This window comes from Ammospiza caudacuta, chromosome 6 (genome assembly GCF_027887145.1).
Source record: "Ammospiza caudacuta isolate bAmmCau1 chromosome 6, bAmmCau1.pri, whole genome shotgun sequence".
Classification (NCBI taxonomy): domain Eukaryota; kingdom Metazoa; phylum Chordata; class Aves; order Passeriformes; family Passerellidae; genus Ammospiza; species Ammospiza caudacuta.
Genome location: NC_080598.1, coordinates 45701275 through 45722361, shown reverse-complemented (window position 1 = coordinate 45722361; position 21087 = coordinate 45701275).

Sequence of the window (21087 nt, the reverse complement as noted above, 5' to 3'; positions counted from 1 at the left end):
GCTTGCAAGGCATAGTCTTTGCACTGGATAGCACTGAGTGGTTTTTCATGAATGAAAATGCCAGTATTACTCTGAAAGGAGATCAGTAGGTATTTTTGTTACACTGATTATAATTTTTATGGCTTAATATGAGAAGGCTGCAACTTGGAGGCATTCTCATATCTATAACATGCAGGAAAACTTTTTCATAAATTTTTGTGGCGCTGTTTGTTACAGTAGAATTTTACAGTGTCCATGTTAAACTCCTTGTGTCTGCAGTGTGTTAGTAACAAATTTATCTGTCTAAGCCCTTGTCACCCCACAGAGGTAATTGATACTGCAGTTAATGTGAGTTGCAGGTCAATAGCTGATGACACAGCCTTCTCAAAAATGGATGTGCTGGAGGACATCATACAAAGTCCTGTGATTTTGATGTAATTGTAGAATTTAGAAGCAGTTGTAGAGGAAAACTTAACAGTGGAAGGGATGGAAAGCAGTTCATGATTAAATTAAAATTTAAGAACACTTTTATTCTTGTTGCCTTAGCTTAAAAACTGTCTTATAGCTAGTATTTACATCTGAATGAAAGTGATCCCTAAACCAAATTCCATGGTGGATAATTTTTTTTTTCATGCTTAAGGACTTTCTACTCTAGCACAACTCTACTCTTTACTGTAAGCATGTCTGGGCTGCTGTGAATATGAACTTATTTGCTTTTCTCTGTAAATAACTAAATTAGATTTTAAATCTGAACAATATTTCTGTGCTCTGTACAAGAGTACAACACAGCAGAATCCAATAACCAAGTCATTCAAAAATCTGCAATGCTTCTGGGAATGTTGATGGCAAAAATGAAGGACATTGCGGTGGTTAAAATCCAGCAACATCCAACTTTTATCATTTGTGCTAACAACAATAGCTCTCCTGTTTCTAAAGCTGAAGTTGCACTTCTGTAATTTTTCTGTCTGAAATAGTGAGATTTTATTTTCTTTTCCCCTAACAATGACAAAATCTGTAGTGTGAGAATATGCAGTGAACATATTTTTAAATTTCTAGTATTTTTATTTGGGAATCTACGAGGTGCTATTTGGAACTAACACAGTTGTTAACATGTTTTTGTTAAATTATTACATTTAAAAACACAAACTCCATAGAGATACCTCTTTTAGGATAATTTTGCTGTCTGTTTTTAGGGACATGGCTCCTTGATAGGTGTTTTATGGGTGTAAGTACAACAATTGTTCTTGAGTAGTTTATTTTCTTGTCTCTTCAGACCAGAGTTGTTTTGATGTTAGACTGCTTTTCTCATCTGCCATCTAAAGTGCACTAGTGTGTCAGAAGACATACCATAATTTCTTCACCTACCCACTGTCAATAATTTTGGTAGTTTATGTTGCCATGGAATTACATTAGTATTGATGGCAGTTGTTTCTTATAAGCTCTTTTCATATGAACTCTGACACTCTTGTTTGTTTACTAAAATAAAAGCTACATAGTAAATGGACTAACATCAGGTCACATACTGTCTAATTTTAAAGATTATTCTACAGGCCAAAGTAAATATCTCTTACTACATTCATCTAGATTTTCTGATTGCCAGCATTGATTCTACTATCAGTTTGTAGAAGGAAATAGTAAAGGATAGACTTTGCCACAATACCCCTGAAATATTATTGATTTGAGGCAAAAAAAAGAGACTACAACAAATTTAGGACATCTGTCTAAGTGCTTATTCTAGAACCTAAAATACTCATATTAAAAAGTGTATTTCTTCAGTGTGTTAATATCAAATCACCTTCCTTATAAACAGTTGCTGACACCTAAAATATTTTTGAAAAGTGCTACTGAAATTTGCTAAATGTGATCAAAAGGATTTCTGTATCACTCACTCTGTTAAACAAGCATGGAACTGGGAAATTTATGTTTCTGGCATGAGGCTCTTCACAGAAACCACCAGTGGTACAGTTTTGTATTTAATGTGGAAAATGATGAGGATGAGCTGTGTTTTGCTGGTGGCCAAGAGAACAGTTTGCATCTGTGGCTTTTTGGTGTAGGGAGCTCAGTGCGTGCACCATTTCTATTGAGGCTCTCCCTGGCTTCTGCAGCACTGACAGCCCCATTTCACTCAAACAGCTGCAACCATGAAGACATCATGGAGCTGGCAGAACTTTTGTTACATGTTTTGACTAACAGAGTGTCAACAAGTCCATCAGAAACCTTGGAGTTTGTTTTGTCTTCACTGGAGCAGTCTCCAGTGCAGTCATAGAGCTGGAAGATGCAGAAACCTTTGTTTAGTGTGAGCTACCATCAGCGGGGAGGCTTGCTGGCCATGGAATGTGAATGCATTAGTATATTGTCCATTGATCAATTAGAGGTCTACAAATTAACAAAAAACTAATCTAAAAGGTTTTTAAAAGTGAGACAAATCATTCTTATATGGTAGTTAAAAAAATCTCTGCAAATATGAAAAAATGAAGTACCAAAGTCAAGAAACACTTCATTTTTCCAGAATGCGAGTAATTGCTTAATTTCAGTAGAGTGACAGACTGAAATGAAGCTCCTGAATATGTTAATCAGCAGACATCAACCCACTTCATATCATCTCTTAACATGTGAGACTTGCTGACTTTGATTTAGACTTAACTATGTTCCATACTTAGGGTAAGTCTCTTATGTGTGCTGTGCACTGAGTAGCAAAGTGGAAATAATTCCACTGGATGCAGGTGATACGCTACAGAAGGAATACTGGCTCTTGCAGTGTATTTTAACAAATAGCTCAAATGTTCACATTTCTGCTGTGGTATTACATTACCAGAAGAAAGCAACAAATAGAAAAATACTTGAATTGTAGGTGAGGGTGTCAATACAATAACAGTGTATTACTGAGGTTTTGAAGGTGTATCACTTTTAAGGCTGACATTTCTATCTGTGCTTATTAGCAAATGTTGATATTCTGTTTTAATTTTTTTTCCCTTGGGGTGTATGAGAAGAAAATATGTTATTTGGTTTTGATTTCTGGAACATGTTTTGCCATCTCATGCTGTCAATTTCTATTTAATTTGGTGTTAGCTAAAAAATTTTACCATCTAATTCTGATACTTCATTACAAGCACTCCTAATTAAGTTAGTTAATACATGAGTCACTTTCCTCCAGATCTTTTGTTTTCATTTCATTTGAATGAAATACAGTGGTTTTTTGCAGTTAGTGTCCTAAAACTGGAGCAAAATTATTCTTGTGAACTAGCATTTTGGTTGGGACATTCCAAAACTAAGATTTCCCAGGCAATTCATACATGTGACACTGAATATATTACATCATATTTCCCAGTCAACTATTGTCACTGCAGTAGAGTATAAAGTAACAGCAAAGAATCTGCAGAATTTCAACAAATAATATGGATGAGAAATGTTTCTGTGCTGGTATGAAGTCAGAAAGGTCTGTTTAATACTTCTAAAACTTATTGTATTGGTTAACGTGATAGAAATAGGCACAGTGGAATGAAATTCCTCAATACTGAATAATTTCTTGAGATAAAGTCCTTGAGTGTTTAGCAAGGAGTCTAGCTCTTTGTACATGTTGAGGTTCACCTTAGTGTAGTAACCAGAACTACTGCAGTTTCCTTCAGACTTGATTTCTGAAACATAAAGGTGTGTTCAGACTTCTAATAGCTGTGTAGGCATCAGGTATATCCTGTCCACATAATTATATCTCTTTCTTATAGACATTGACATATATAAACATGTCCATGCAGTGTAAAATTTTACTGCTCAAAAAGAAAGATTGCCTTTTATGCTTTGAAATCCTGACTGCAATAAGGCTAGCAGAGGCCTTGCCTTTACTATCAGTAGAGTTACAATTTTGTGCTGAGTTTTAGAAAAGAGGAGAGAAATATTTTTTTGTCTGTTTTTTCATTGCATTCTGAAGGTATGCAAGTCTGCAATATATGTTGGTTTGATGAACAACAAATGTTTGCCAAAAAATACATGATCTTATAAAAATCATATGGTAACAAACTCCAAAACACTTGGAATAATTTGACACTATCTCATTTTTATATTTTAATTTTTTTCAGAATCTAAGAAATGAGATTTTGAGTTCATCTATGTTTTTTTCAAGACTAAATCAAAGTTAGTTATATCATGAAAACCATAGCACTTCTGAATAACATCAATCCAAGCTTATGAAATTTGAAAAGTTCTGAAGCAGCTCTTTGATCCACTTCTATGTGGTCTACTACAGGATTTTCAAAGTAATGAAGCCATCTCCAAGGAGAGATGGCTCATCTGTTAATGTGTATCAATTGTATTTCAGAGTCATGACTAAATGTTTTGTTTTGTATCAGTTTTTCAACCGATCTAGTAATTTAATGAGAACTCAAAATGGGGATTTTTGTGTGTGTAGGGAGAAGGTAATTACATCTTAGATCTAAATTCCAGTACTGTTGGTATTCTTTCTTAACAAAAGACTCACAAAATAAAACCAGTTTTGACTTTTTTGTCCTATATTTTAGTTCCAAGATAGATAGCTTCACAAGTTATTTGCAGTCCACGTTTTCCATTATCTGCCATCTTCAAGGAGGAAGAAAGTTCAGCTTGACTATCTTGAGAAGTATGTAATGAATTTAAAAAAAAAAAATCAAGAATCTTAGAATCATTTAGGTTAAAAAAGATCCTTTCGATCAAGTTCAGCCAAACTACTGCTTGACTATTACTTCCTGTAAATCGCATGGATACACATAAAAGTAAGTCTACAGGTTGGATTTTCAGAACACCTCATGCAGGTTTAGGAACAATACATTGTAGAAGTATAAAAGGAAGAACTGTTACCATGTTGGTTTGATGCACAAGTCCTTACCAACCTGTGAAATTTGAGATACTTGGTTACACACGGGCTGTGACTCATGTCACACCAGAGCACCAGTTTTATTGCTGAGTTGCTTCTCTGACTTCAGAACATCTGTGCCTGATTTATACCAATATGAAGCCAGAATGAAATCTCATGCATAAAGCCTAAGTACCAATCAAAGTACGAAGTGCTGAGATCTTGTCAAGTGATTGCAGTACGAAGTATATGAAAGCTGTCTTTTGTGCTCTGAGTATGTTGCTGCAAGCTGAAATCTTGGCACAGTCTGCAGGTATGTTTAAGTTTGGTTAAGGCTGTACTAGGAAAGTTCATATGTTAATTTAATGTCAACATTTGTACCTACTTTCTGCAATTAGACTGTAAAATGTTAGCCAATGAGGCAGTAACAAAAATATCAAACTACATTGCACTTCTGCTGACTTGGGGCTTAGTCCGAGCAATTCCTGAAGGCGGGGTTGCAAGTCTTCATTGCATCTCAGGAGATAGCTGGTACCTTTGCAGGACCAAAGTTGCTAGCTGTACTTGTAATTTAAAGTATAACATAAAAACTTGTCATTTTTCTAAGCTAACACAATAAATTATTTTTCTAAGCAATGCATGGCATCTGTATTTATTTACCTAACATTGCCAAACTTATGTAAAGGCCTGTTTTATGTAATTGATCTTTTTTAGTTTTGTGAAGTATAGATGTGTGATATGGAATTATATTGCCCAGTTTTCTTCTTATCTCTAGGAGCAGTTGGATTTTTTATTTTGTTTTCTTTCTCCTACTATAATATTTGTTTAAAAACTAAGATGAGAATAAATAGTTTTCTTCAAATATTTGTATTCAAAATACTTATTTAAGTCAAAGATTTGTATGCCACTGTGCAAAAATCTGGTAATGTATTGTGGTGTTAGAGTTGGAGTGGGTCTTTATGTTGGCCATTACTGACAGTGTTTCCAGAGGTGCCCTTAATTAGAAGAGGCTGTTGTGGCTGTAGTGTCTTAGGGAGTGTGAACAAGATTAATCTGATTGAGCTTGAGTGTGGATGGAACACATGCCTCCATCTAAATGAACCTGCTTTGTAGTCAATGGGATCTGTAGCGTCCTTCATCTCAGACCAAAGTAAGCAGTCAGAGTTTGATCAAATTGCAGTGAACTGCTCTAACTAGGTAATTTAAGTCTTCATGTAGTAAAAAGGAGAATCAGGCATCTGCCTTAGATGGTTATTGCTTGCAGTATAGGAACCATGTCCATCCACAGAGTGGGGTCTATCCATGTGTGCTTTATCTGGACTCCAGGGTAAATTCTTTATTACCTTAAATAAGAGACACCCCTGGAGGCACTGAAATGGGATGCAGTTAAACAAGCAAAGAGATTGAGCCATGACAGTGTTTAATGAAAGAAAAATCATTGTTGCTGGGAGGTTCCACACAGCTAAATTTCTATGGAAGCATTTAATGGAAAACAAAGCCTTGTATTTTAAAATGCAAAGTAAAACCAAACCAAACCAAAAGGTATTGCATAATTGCATATAATGAAGTTTTCTTATTTGGGTTTCTCACAACAAGCTGGCCAAAATATAGTTTCTTTATATACTGAGAAATCAGTTACTGAAAACCTGTAATTATTTTACTAATTTAATTTTCCTCAATTACATATTCCATTCCCTTTGGAAATTAAGAGATTTTGCAAGTTTTTAACATTGTTTTTTTATTTGCAATTATTAAGTTATTATGACAAACTTACTTTTCTGTGGACCATTGTTTTCACTGATGATAACAGAGTTCTTTCTTTCACACATGATTATTCCTCTCTTCCAGCAGCTGTTGCACAACACTTTTGCCTCCTTCTTAAATCTGCTATTCCAGAGGCTCTACTGCCATTGCCTTGGCCCTGAGAATTGAGCTCTTGTGATGTATATACCCTACAGGCTCCTTTACAAGTGAAAACAAGTAGTTTATTCTGGTTTCCTTTTGGATACCTTCCAAATGTGATCCTTAAGTAGAATTTTAAAAGCAGAACATACTACTGGAAAAGTCTGGAAAACTGCCTGAAAACTACTGCTGGACGCATCAATGGTTCTACAGGAGACGGGATGCCTATGAGGACAGGTCGGTCAACATTTCTAATGCTCTTGACAATGGACAACCACTACAGCTCAAACAGCACTTCTCAATGGGTAAGGAAAGTAGGTTGATAAAAAGAGTGGACAAATTGGTTTAATAGGAATTTTAGTTGTAGTCTCAGAAAAATGCTGTGACCTCTGATAAAAGTCCCAGCTGGCCCTCAGTTAGTGTGGACCTTAACTTATCCTTGTTTTATAAGCCAGGAACGCACTGAACTATCAAGTGATGGTTCTTTCTGGCCTGACCCTGTGTACCTCCTGGTGACTCAAATTCCAATAGGAACTAAACCAGAGTACAGGATTGGGTCTACAAAAGATTCCCCAAAACTGGTGAATAAGAGCAACAGACAATGCTGAAAATTACAATTTTGATTTTATCTCAGGAGCTGAGAATTTTGAAACAGTCTATGTATAGCAAAGTGCAAGCACAGTCAATTTTATATAGTAATTTTCAATAGTCAATTTTGTGACAAAACTTCCAAACAGGCAGTGATGCATCTAACACTGAATCTAGCATAGACCTGCAACCAACAACAGTGATAGAGGGCAGCTTATGATTTCCTTACCATCCCTTAGAAAAAACTGTACTATGACTTTACTAACAGATGGTCCCAGAAATTCTCCCACATATATCCCACGTAGAAATGCAGTGTTATTTATCTTAGTTTATTGTAAACTATGTTTGTGGTAGAAATAGAATAAATTCAACTTTTAAGATAATGCACCAAATACAGGTGGATACAGGCATACACCAAAATAATAAAATTTGCTAGCATAATGTAGGCTAGGAGGATATATTTTCAGATTTTGTAGCCAGGTTTTTAGTAATTTTATCAGAGTTCCTGAGAGTTGTCTCTTGACATCCCTTCTGTTGATCTTACCCTCAGGGCATATGCAACCTTCCATTTCTCAAATCCTTTTGTCTTGTAATCCCCATTCAATGAGTCACATTTGCTTTGTTTGTTTGAGACTGATGGGGTCAGGAACCTTTGAAAAAAGGCAGTAAGATGACTTCTCCCCAAGGAGTAACTGAATGTGCTTAGGCAGAAAATTTTCAATATGTGAGATGGGGCACTTGGATGGGAAGAACTCAGCATTAGGTGAAAATAGGACATTGCAGAGATGAGAGAACAGATAACAAAGCCATACCTGAGTAGTGATTGAAATTATAATTACTGGGGATCTGGGAGGCACTGTGCTGCATCTCAAAAAACCATCATGTTGTTGATCTAAGACCAAGCCTGAAAGAAAGGACTCATTTGTGAGCAGGAGAAAATTTTTTTACAGATACTTTCAATCTTCCTCTGTTTTGCTTAAACATTTGTTAGAACCCACCCCTGAGGCAGGATAACTTAAGTTTTTGTTAATAGATCCACTGGGCTGCATTAGAGTGAAACAACACTGAATAACCACTGTGTGTATGTGCATATATCTATATCTTTATTCATATATCTGTATCTATATATTTTGGGACAATTTGGTTTCAGTGGAAAGGAGTATGTAGCCATTTTTGTTATTGTCTATAGGACTATAACAATATTAAAGTATAAAGATAGCACATAAGGAAAAGAGAAAAGTAGAAAGAAAGGACAAGAGTAGAGTGTGAGAGGAACCCCTGGGTCCACAGACAATACTTGGTTCATGCAATTTAGATATCTATAGGTTGAAGTGATGGTCGCTGTCTTGACCCGTTGGGAGTGAGGGGAGCCTGTAAAACAAGAAGTTCAATGGATTCAACAGTTCCATACATTCAGGTTCAGGTAGAAACACCTGGGTACCTGCCTTGGTTGGGGAGTTTTACACTGTTTTACACTGTACATAGCAGCACTATGGGTCATGCTTAATTCTCTGGTGGAAAGCCCCAGAAATTAGTTGGGGGCACTTGAGAGGTCTTTGGTGGTTGATGATCCCTTCTAGGACATGATGGCTGTTTCTCACACCTGCATAGTTGAGCCAGTTGTGCCTTATCAGAAGGGATGAACACCTTCAGACTTCTGTGTAGGTGTCCCAGTGCCTCCCGGGAGGTGGGGGGAGGGAAATTTTACACCTGAGCCCCATGGGGAAGGAGTACATTGGCATGATAAAAAGCATTTTCCCACCTCGGAGGATCTGCTGCTTATCTACCTTTTCACTTACCTGGCTCAAATCCCAGATTGTTGCTAAACAAAGATTAAGGTTTGTTTAGATCATCCTGTGGTGGTGGGAGTGCACCCTCTCTGCACCTGGGCTGTTCCTTTGCAGATCTGAGGTTTTGCCACAACACACAAAAACTCTCCTCCCATTTGGTTGGAGGTGCAAATCTGGCCTTAGCAAAGCACCTGCTGCTTTTGCAAACGTCCAATTGTTTAAGTCTTTTAACCTTTAACATTTAACAATTACAGAAGCCTTCTGCTCAGCAGGACTATTTACATGCACCTGTCCACTTATTTTTTTGTTCCTGTTCATTCCCTGACAGCTATTCTAGTTTGTCCCCTAATTCTCCTGTTTCCTGTTTCTAGGCCCAGCCTCTGCCCTTGGAGGAAGCAGCTACTCAGGTCTTCTATTAGGTCTTCTATTAAATTAGTCACAATTTGACTAGAGATTTTTCTTCTTCCTGATATCACGTCCTTACTTAACATGCACGTAATTGTCCAGTAAGGGAGCTTCTTCCTAGTCCTTCCTGGGGCAAATTATATCTTCCATCTCCTTAGGGATCTTTCCAGTTAAGACTCATGAAGGAAACCTTTCTTGCTCATTTCCAGCCATTCCACATATTCCATTACTGCCGAGTTGAAGTATCTTGAGGCTATGGCTGCAGATGTCGCTGGCTGGCAGTCACCCCTGATTTAGCCAACTTTCCCCATACTTTATTGGCAAGAACAGAGCTCAGAGGAAGCTGCCTAACATGCAAATGCTCTCTTAAAAACGAAAAGTACCTGAATGCAAATCAAGGCAATATTTTTGGGGTGTGTTAACCCAGGAAGAGTGGTACCATTTCAAACAATATTTCATTAATCTAGAATTGTCTCCAGACATCAAGAAAATATTTAGAATTTTGATAATATATGATGTGGGTTTTTAGGGATATGTTTCCAACATGTAACAATTTTTGTTTCATGGAATTCCTGAACCTGTGGTGATAGTCTCCTAGTTAATGATAGCCTTGAGGTTTCTTTTTGCTGCCATGAATTTGTTCTGATACTTTTAGAACTTGTATGAGTTTTATCATCTGTAAGATTCTTTAGCAGAGTTTGGTGACATAGTCATGCAGTGTGGATGTGGTTAGCTTTCTGACTATGCCTCCTGCAAGTTTCCAATTCAAGTGACCTAGTTCTTAGTGCAATAACAGAATTATGTCTTCTGAAGACCCTTACTTTATGATGAAAAGTGCCCTTCAAAAATAATGTGGAAAATCAGAGACTTAAGTTGTTTCTTTCATCATCAGTTTCTCCTGTGGCTGCCTGGTATGTTGCAAGTGCTTTAGCAGCAAGGATCCCATCTGGATGGGGATTTTTTTATAAGGAAGAAAGATCTGTTAGAGTTGTTAGCTACTCAACAGAGGTTGGAATTTTCTGATTTTATTCTACAGCATTTTGAAGACAACATGTGAAACAGATTCTGTGAACTTTGGTAGAGGGTATGTTCCTTAGGCACAACCTAGTTTCAAGAGAACACCTGTTTTTTCTGAGAAACCAAGGCTGTTCTGAACAGATAAGACTGGCTAATAAAATAAATGAGACTAGCTCATTTTGAAGGTCAAAGGGGATGGATGGACAGAAGATACCTGGGGCATAGCAAAACTGCTTTCTTCAAAGTGGAGTTTCTGAATGAAGTTGGGAAGAATCAATGTTCCCTGTTCCCTCACATAGCCTAGACTAATTAGGTATGGACTAATAACTGTAACTGTGTCTTTTTATCTCACAGTTTCATATTGGATTGGTTTTTTATACTGAAATTCAAAGCCCATATAATCTTTTGTTGGATCTCTGCAGATTGCACTAACACAGGATCATTAAGAATCATAGAATTATTAAAGTTGGAAAAGATCTCCAAGATCATCAAGCCCAACCTTGTCCATTCCTACTCAGAATGTACCATGTTACAAGGTGTTTCTGCAGTCTCCTGGACAGTAAATATCATATTTACTGTGATTTAAAATGGAAAGTTTAATTCACAGTTTTTCAGAGCTAATTTACTAATTTCAAAGCTGGGAGCAAGTGTGTGTCACTCCATATTGCTCTACAGCAAAGGGCCATCTAGCTCAGTGTCCTGCCTCCAACATGGGTAAGGAATACATTGCTAGGCAAGAGTTTAGGCAAGTATCTGGCACTGCCTCCTCAAACTCTTCTCCCAGCTTCTGGCAAACTGTATCTCAGAAACCTCCTAAACAGAAACTTGCAATTTTGTTCTGTTTTTCTGGTTAGGCATGTGTGGGGAGGCTGCTGCTTTTCTGCAGCTAGGAAGGAAACTTCTTCCCTGTTAGATGTGTGAAAGGAATTACCCTTTGTGAGACAGTACAGAGTGCATGCAAACCTAAATTTTTTTTCAGGCACACACAAAACTTAATCTGCAGAATAGCAGCCACTGCTGTGCACAACTGAGCTCTTAAATCAGTTCTCATCTCTGCCTATCTGGAAGTGTTTTCTGGAAGGATCCATGTTTTTTCAAACTTAATGGTTCTGGGGAAGTCCATTGTTTTGTGGAATAGAGGAGGGTTTCTCCTTAACAATTCCTATGACCACTGGAGTCTTGACCTACTTCTGTCCATGCGTGTGCTACAGGCAGCAGAGAGGTTGTGGCAGGGAGGGGCTGCTCTGCAGTGAAGTCGGTGCTGACAGCGGTGTGTGCCGCGGTGCCAGAGGGACTGATGTGGGTGACTCAACAGGGCTTGCTCCATTTGTTTCGGTACTGAAACAATGCCACAGCAGGATGCTGGAAGCTACATGGGGGATGAGATGTAAAAGCCTCCTTTTCAATGCTCCATTACTCTGTTTAGTGTTTGCTTGCCTTCTCTATTGTGTATTTGATGAAGTTTTAATTATTATTTATTATATTGTTAATGCTATATGCCAAACACTGGGGATGCAATGGAGATGGTTGGTAAATAAAATAATTAGTATTATGCTCGAGAATAATGGCCCCTTGCACAGTGAATGGCATGAGTGAGCTGGTACTTCTGCAAAACTATTTTTTTTACTTTTCATAGTTTTACTATTCATAGTCATTCTGTACCTTTTCTTCCTATGTTCCAAGTCTGTAAAGAAACCTTCCCTCTTGTTTCTTATGGCAGATGAGGAGTTATATCTACTTTGAATATTCATTTTAATTTCCAGGTATGAAGAGTGTCTTGACCAAAGCTGCAAACTTGTGGCTAAACCAGAAAGAGTCCTGGTCTCCAGTTATTTTTCAGATAATTGCATTGTCTGAAAGACTCTGCAGTAAGCTATGGAGGTATTTATGGGTAAAGGTCTTTATCTGCACTAAAAATGACATTAAATAATCTAACAACTTGTCTTTGTTAGTAGGCTAAACAGAAAAAGAGCACAGTGGCGCTTTTTTCATCATAAAATGTAAGATATCATTCTACTCTACAGTTTTGAAATTTTTGAAACTGGCAGGAGCCTTGAATTGTGTCTGTAGATTTTGCTTTTCTCAGTTTGTGTAATGAGCAATTGGGAGTAACAGCCAAGTCAAGCACAGAGGAGAATTAGATATCAGTTGAGGGAATAAATCAACACAGGAAGACCTTGAAAGCAAATGCATGAGTTGTAAAAGGAAAAGAAAAAACCCTTCAAAAGGCAGGAGCCTGTGATTGTTTACAGCTGTCAGGAAACATCGATACTGCTCCCAACCTTCTTTGCTATTTAAGGAAAGAAAAGAAATATGAAGAATTTAATTTTAATTATGTAAAATGACATGCCATGGAAGTAGGCTGTGCCAGGGCCTACTCTGCATCTAATATTTCGCATAATTTGCTTGCTGTCCTGGCTCAGAGCTGCTATACATGCCTGTCATGTGAACTGCAGTTCCCCAAGGCTTTGGGATTATTCAGGTTTGTGCCATAGCACTCTACTGCTATTGCTTTAAACCTGATTAATGAATTGGAAGTTGAGTTGATTTAGTACTTCAGGTTCCAGCATAAAATTAATGGTTGCAGAAACTTGTTGAGTTGTTTTTTTTTTTCCCAGTAAATATTGCCTTATTCTTCCTGTTGTCATTGAAGAAAGGCAGAAAAGAACAGTAGGTTAAAATTCAGTATAACTGTTTCATTAAGCTGTGGAAACTCAGATGCCAATGAGGGGACAGAAATTGAGTGTAAATTACCCCTCCCAAAAAAATTTGCAGGCAGTGTTGGAACAGGTACTTCAGCTGCAAAGACATGCAAAATTGCTTCTCTTTTTTTCACCTTCCAGCTAGGAAAATGTTCTCTCCCCACTTAACAACAGCAGCAGCAAAAAAATACAAACAAACAAAAAAAAAATCAAGGGAATGATTAAGGTCTGCCCAAGTAAGAGCAAATACTTTTTCCTTCCTCCTTGGGACTGCCTGGCATGACAGTAATCAAGTGTCCCGCTACCCTGGAACAGCCTGAGAACAGGAAGGGTGCCTGGGGAGGCAGCACACCCCTGCTGCTATGCCAAAGTGCTACAGAGCACTACTGTGTTTGCTGTGCCCCCAGCTCAGAGAGGAAGTTTTGTTTCATCTGTTCTGGCAACTTCACAGTTTCCTTTGTTAACTCCTGAAACTGAGCTATGGTTGTGTCACATGAGATGCAAAGGCAGGAGAAACTGGGTTGGGATCAACAGCACAAAAATCTGAAAACACAAGTGAATCTAAAGACTACCAAGAATTTAAATCATAGGATCATGAAGATTGGAAAAAATTCTGCCCTTTGCATAGGTGCAGCAGATGAAAATCGGCAGTCAGAAAAGAAAAGCTGCTCCAAGAGCACCAAAAGTGTGCCATTGGGATAAGCTACCAAGAGGTCTATTGGCCTCCTCCTGGGAAAGCTGTCCATGCCTAAACCTACCCTGCAATGGTGCAGGCAAGGACAAGAAGCTAGAAAGCTACTGCTTCTGGAAAACAAAACCCTTTTTCAACCCTTTCTACCCTTGCCTCTCCCTGTTGATGAAAGGAAAAAGCAACAGAGTGTGTAAAGTTCTTTATGGTACAAAGTAATAAAAAGGCTACATTACTGGGTCAAATTCTATGTTGGTTTTCAAGGATAGTAGTATGGATTTTAGAGCTTCAGGTTACTGATAGCACAGTATTAATATGTTCTAAATCTTGGGTCTGCTATACAGATGTAGCACATCTAGTGAATGGAACTAAACAAACCCAAATAATCCCATGGGTTTATGTGGGATGATGTCTCGGCTTCAGGTGCTTCAAACTCTGGGTGTTCATTTCCTTTAATATGGTCTCCAAAGGTCTGCAGTTCAAAGGCAAAAGAAAAAAGCTGAGCCTTTGCAGTTAAATGACACTTGTACTGTTTATTCTATTAGTGATAGTGATCCACGTGCTTGTATCATTTTTTCTATCAGAATTTGACACTTGTATGTCTGTTGTTGGGCTGGCTGATAGTTACAAAAGGCTATTGCTTCAGTCATTGCTTGAAACACTGGAATGAAGCCTGGCCCTCTTGGACATTTTAAGTAGCTGGTTTATTTGTCTTTCCAAAGCAATTTATCTAAATAGGCCAACACAGTCAAATTACATGGGATTCTAAATACATTCCACTGCCCAGTCTGACATCTTAATTAGAACTTTTAAAAAATAATGATTACCTTTTGGCTCCCAGAATTTCACTAACCTCTCTTAAAAATTGGCCAGTGGATATCACTAGCAGCCACACAAAACTATTTGTTTTTTAAAGTTGATCAGACTTTCCATTGGCACATATCCCGGCCAAAGGAAAAAAAAGAAAAAAAAAAAAAAAAGAAGGCTGCGAGAAGAAATACAATTTCTGCTGGTTCAAAAACACAAAATCAGGGAATAACTGATAGTTCCAGGGAATAACTGGTAGTTCCAGTTGTAATCTTGATCTTGCATAAAACCATTTTATCCTTTATACCTTTGTCTGCTTTATAAAACCATTTATTTTCCAATATAGTGTAATATGCTTGTGTTGCACAATATTGTGAATAATTTAAAATACCACAATGATTGCATTGGCTTTCCCATGCTGTTTCCAATTTTTTTTGCTGCAGGGACTGTGCAAGTGGAGCTACTGCTGTTAAGTGTCATTCTGAGTTTTTCTGTATTCATTTATAAATTACATCCTGTGTCTCAAAGTAGATTATCATCTGTGAATGAAGGAGGATAAATATCTACTCAGAGAGAGACTTTGGAGCGCATGAAAGACAAACAGCATCAGAGCTCAGAGATGAGAATGTAACAACATGCTAGCTAGCATTACTGCTTCCTTTAATTTTTTGTGGATTTTTAAAGTGAAATAAGTTTTAGACACTTTACAAACTTCTTGAATTCAGTCAACTAATTTACACCAATCTTTCCAATAAAACAAACACCACCAGCCCACTCCTCCCTAACTTCGGTTGTCAGAATTGCAAATGGTTCTCTTAGTATTTTCCAGGTGCTTGTCTAGATACTGAACTGGGGAGATTGATGATTTCTTTTAAGATAATTGTACCTTACCACAACACAGATCCACTAGTCAAAGTAAAGTGAGTATAGTTTTCTAGAGATTAAAAAAAAATGTGTTAAATATTAGTTCAGTTATCAGTTTTGGTGCATAAGAACAAGGCTCCATTCAATGGAAATTAAATTAGAAGTTTCATTCCACATGCCAAATGCAAAGCAGCCTCTGAGAGACATGAGCAGCAGGAACTGAGCCTTGAGACAACTTCCAACCATATTCATGACCACTTTCATTCTAAGTGACCAAAATGAACCTAGCCTGACATGAAATTCCATAAAAAGCAGAAAGCTGAGATGTGGGATGTTCAGAACATACTGCTTTGATCTAGAGATCCACTTGTATTGTTTGCTAATGCAGACAGCCTTTGTGACTTTGTGAAGTTTCAGTTTTCTGTGAGCACTTTTTTTAAAGCAGTTGGCAGTATTTACTGTTTTCTTGAATATTGCTTTCACCTCCACAGTTACATACAAACTATCTGAAGGAAAATAGCTGGATAAACACATCATATGATGTGTGAGCAGCTGGATCAGAGGTTGAGCGCAAAGGATTACAGTAAATAGAGTGACATCAGACTGGTGACCTGTCACTAGTGGGGTTCCACAGGGCTCTGCTCTTCAACATCTTCATAAATGACTTGGATGCACAACTGGAGGAGATGCTAAGCGAGTTTGTAGATGATACAAAACTAGGAGGAGTTGTTGACTCCATAGAAGGCAAGGAGGCTCTGCAGAGAGACCTCAACAAATTAGAGGGCTGGACAGTCACCAAAATTAAATGGAGTTCAGCAAGGGAAAGATTCTGCATCTGGGATGGGGCAAGCCTGGATGTATGGACAGACTGGGGAATGAGAGACTGGAAAGCAGCACCATGGATCCTGGTCACTGACAAGTTGAACCTGAGCCAGCAGTGCCCTGGCAGCCAGGAGGGCCAGCCCTGCCCTGGGGTGCATCAGGCACAGCATCAGCAGCCAGGCAAGGCAGGGGATTGTCCTGCTCTGCTCTGCACTGGGGTGAGGTGGCCGCACCTCCAGGGCTGGGGGCAGTTTTGGGTGCCACAATATAAGAAAGGCATTGAACTGTTTAGAGAGCATCCAAAAGAGTGTGATGATGGTGAAGGGCCTTGAGAGGATGATGTATGAGGAGTGGCTGAGGTCACTTGGTCTGTTCAGCCTGGAGGAGACCGAGGGGAGACCTCATTGCAGTTACAACTCCCTCACAAGGGGAGGAGAAAGGGCAGGCACTCATCTCTGCTCTGGTGACCAGTGACAGGACCTGAGGGAATGGCCTGAAGCTGCGCTGATGAGGGAGGTTTAGGTTGGATATAAGGAAAAGGTTCTTCACCTGGAGAGTGGTTGGGCACTGGAAGAGGCTCCTCAGGGAAGTGGTCACAGCACCAAGCCTGAAAGAGCTCAAGAGACATTTGGACTTGGGCATGTGATATGATTCTTGGGGCTGGTACTGTGCTGGACCAGGAGTTTTCCTCAGTGACACTTGTGCATCTCTTCCAATTCAGGATATTCAGTGATTCTGTGATTCTGATAAAATAATGAGCTTCGGAAGTTTGATATTGTGTGTGTAGAGACCATAATACAAGTCAATTACTATATTCCTTATCTGCTTGTTGCAATTCTGCGGACATAATACTTTTATTGTACTGAAGGTTCATGCTACATTTCCATTATCACAGTATGTCTAGTATTTTCCATTAAAATTTCAGATTATTCTGCAGTTTAAGACAGTATGATTTGAATCTCATGATAGATTATACAACATACAGAGGAAAAAAAAGGCAGTACCACATATCTCTGTGATTTATGCCTTGTAGTTTAGCTGAGCCAAAAAAGAAACTGGTGAAGAGCCAGGTTCTTAAGCAGAACACTCACTGATTTGGGCTGGAATGGGTTCTCATCCTGCCTTATTCAATACAGTGAGTCTTATCTGCTTTACTCTCTCTGTATGAAGAGAGTAGAGGAATGCAGTCAAAATCATGGGAATCTGCCATCCTGAAGCCATTGCTAGTAAGGCGTGAGCAAAAATTGACAAAGGGAGGGATGGATGGATGGATGGATGGATGGATGGATGGATGGATGGATTGATGTCCAGAAAGCAGAATAAAGCTATCAAACACTGAGGAATGCATATAGGGAATCTGTATGAAACTGAGTGGAAAGAATTAGGAAGGTCAGAGACTTGTGAACAGCAGAATTGTTGGCAAGATGGATGCAAAAGTCTAATTGAGGAGACAGTGAAATAAGAATTCATCAAATGCAAAGTGAGAATATGATGTTAAATGAGAGAGACAGAGGATTTGTGAGGACAGAAATTCAGCTTGATCACCTAAGAATGCTCTGCGTACATCCATTGTCTTGTGTTTGTGCAGTAGTTCCAGAAGCTGTGCTTTTTGCTAAGGAAATTGGAACCAGTTGGGAGTTCAAGGAGAGAAATTTAGAGACGAAAACAATAATGCCAAAGTGAGAAGTCCTTGCTAATGCCAAGAAAATATATTTGAGACAACAGGTAGAAAAAACTTCACATTATCAGTGATAGAAAAAGGAGTAAGAGTAACAGAGCTAAAAAAATATGAGTGAAAATTGAAGTTAAGGTGCAGAGAAAAAAGAAGGAAGAGATTTAAGATCTAATGTAATACATGACCCAATACAGTATCTCAGTCAAAAACTAAACAGAGCATGCTGAAATCAATGAGATTACTTAAGGAAGAAATATCGATTTTATTAGGAAGACGAAAAAGAACAATTAGATTGTTTTTCATCTTCCTAAAAGAGTGAAAAGACAAGTATGCTGAGATATAAAAATACACTGCAAACATGATTTTGTTTATTGGCAAACAGGTAAGAGATAACGCAAGATTATGACTAATAGATCAAAACAGTTTGCTGTTTATGGAAAGCTTTGTGAGAAACAACAGCCAGAGTTGTCCTGGAAATGAGAACCTAACTGTTTTACACACTAAAATACCTTCTCTCATGCTCCTGAACAAGCCAACCTTCTTCAGAAACACTCTTAATGAAGGACAATGTTTTGCTAGCCAGCATGACAGGATTTTCAACTAATCCAGGGTGTATATAATCTGTACTTCTGCAGCAGGACTTCCTCCCAAGCCAGGTAACTCAAAGCTTGTCTTAGTTTCCTTTCTGAGTAGAACAGCCTTGCTCACAGCTGCTGTGTTGCTGGTAAAAGAAGAGCAGCATTTATTAACTGAATTGTTCATCTTTGATGGCATACTTTAAGGAAAAAATAGGACTGGGTCAAACCTTTACTGACAGTAGAAGCATACCGATTTTCACAGCAGAGAATGTGGAAGAGAAGAAAACAGTATCCTCCCAAGTATTAAAGATTTTTTTGTTTAAACTTTTCTTTGGGAATTTCAAATACCTTTGGAATTCTGTCAGCTTAATCTAACCAAGCAGTGGATGCTTGCACAGGTACTGAATAAACACTGTGCTGGAGATAACTGCACATTTTTAGCACCAGTAAGCACAAAGAGTTAGAATTTCCAAGCTGAACAAATGTTAGTTTTCCAGTTGAGTGAACAAAACCTGATGTGCTTAATCCAAACTTATTAGGTCATGCTTGAGCTTGTACTTTGTGTGCCTTCTTTATTAAGGTGTTTCTGTTGGCAAATGTTTTAAATACCCACTCGTTTGTTTCTGAGATGCTGGATAATAACTGACATTTGAAAAGAAGGGAGAGAAGTCTAGGAATCTAGGTAGGAAGCAGAACTTCCACTCTTCAACAAAATTAGAAATTAAATGAATTAGAAACATAAACCCTCTGCAATCAAAAGGAAAGCAAGATAGGCATCAAAGTTCAGTTTATGGATGTCACATTAGGGTGAAATCTCATCACAGTAAAGTACATTCCAAAATTATCATCAGTTTCAGGAAGGACAAACAACTAGGATTCCCTTTGTTAATCTTGACTATACCTACTTGAGCCATTGAGGAGCCTTTCAATCTCAGTTTTTGATTTGTGTAAGTTGATAAGAATGGAACCCTGACAGTTCTCATGTGTAGGATCTAGTGCACCAGGTTCCATCTTTTCTTTGACCATATAGGCATGATTTTGGAAGTCTCACAATAGTAACTGCAACCTAGAAGCTAGTGTCAAATTATGAGATTTTCTTCTTTTCAAATTTTGGCTATCTTAAAAACTTCACTATTATTGACCCTGAAACCTTCTAAAATTCATACATATCATCCCAGTTCCACTCTTGCTGATCACTCTGTAATATTAATACACATCTTGGGTTTATGTTTTTGAAAAGCTCTGTAAAAAAATTCACAGCTCTAAGTAAATAATATCTATAGTGGAATAGTCAATCCTTTAGGATGAGTGACTCAGTTTGAAGAGTTGGTGTAGTTGACTTCAGATGCCTTCACATAATATTAGCAAAACTTTATTATTCATAGCTTGAGGTATTCTGAATATTGCTATCAGTTCTGTTTTATCTTTGGACTGCAGTATAAATGGCAGGGATTTTTTTCCTTATGGAGTAGTTAGTTTTGAGAAGGACACTGAAGGTGGTTGAAAAAATGTCTGCATATGGTTTGAATCAGAAACAGCCATCTGAAGGGAGAAGTAATAAGCAAATCAGCCAGCCAGCTAAACAACAGAATATAATTCCTGCTAAATCTTTGGCACAGAAGTGTCCTCCCAGTGCCCCAAAGCATCTGGGAAATGAGTATGACATTCAAAGCCTGACAGATGGTGCGAGGATCCTGCATGTACTCAGGCCATGCCAACTGAGGATACCTGGTCTTTCATGGTCCGAATTGCGCTTGAATGCAAAAGAAATTTTCAATCTTCTTAAAATTGAGACCATCTAGATGAAAACAATGTCTGGTTTTTCTGGTTTTGATGAGAAACAGAACAGGTTGGATATTGGAACAGAATACTAGAGGCTTCAGAGTGAAAATTGAAATCTTCTCTCTGTGAAACTGGAATGTTTTCTGATCCATACTCTTCCTTAAATGATCTCAGGTTAGCAACTGTGTTTTAGTGATTCACTCTTTCTGAGACAGATTTTTAATGGGGGAATCTGCCAGTCCTATTTCTTCTGGAGAGCAAACCAAGGTCCCTTGGGGCAGGAAACAAATTTAAGTGGTGTTCCAAGAAGTTTGGCGCCCTGGAACATGATTGAATAGGGCAAACAATACATGTCTGCACTGAGCTGCCAAGCAGCCTTTCAGATGGCTGGCACTTCCACAAGATGGGCAGTCACCACTGCAATATTACTTTAAAATTGGCATAAAACCTGTCACTTTCCCATTCTAAGGGACAAAGCTCATATGAAACAAGAGGCTACATGACATGTGTAGCTATTTTTCTCCAAGTTTTTTTAGTTTTTTGAAAATTGTTTCCAACATTGATGTCTTCAGCATGGCAGTTTTCATGGTATTTTTTGACTTATATGAGTTGATGATTTTGCTTTCTTGGTTGGGGTTTTTGGATAACATTTTATTTTTCTGAATT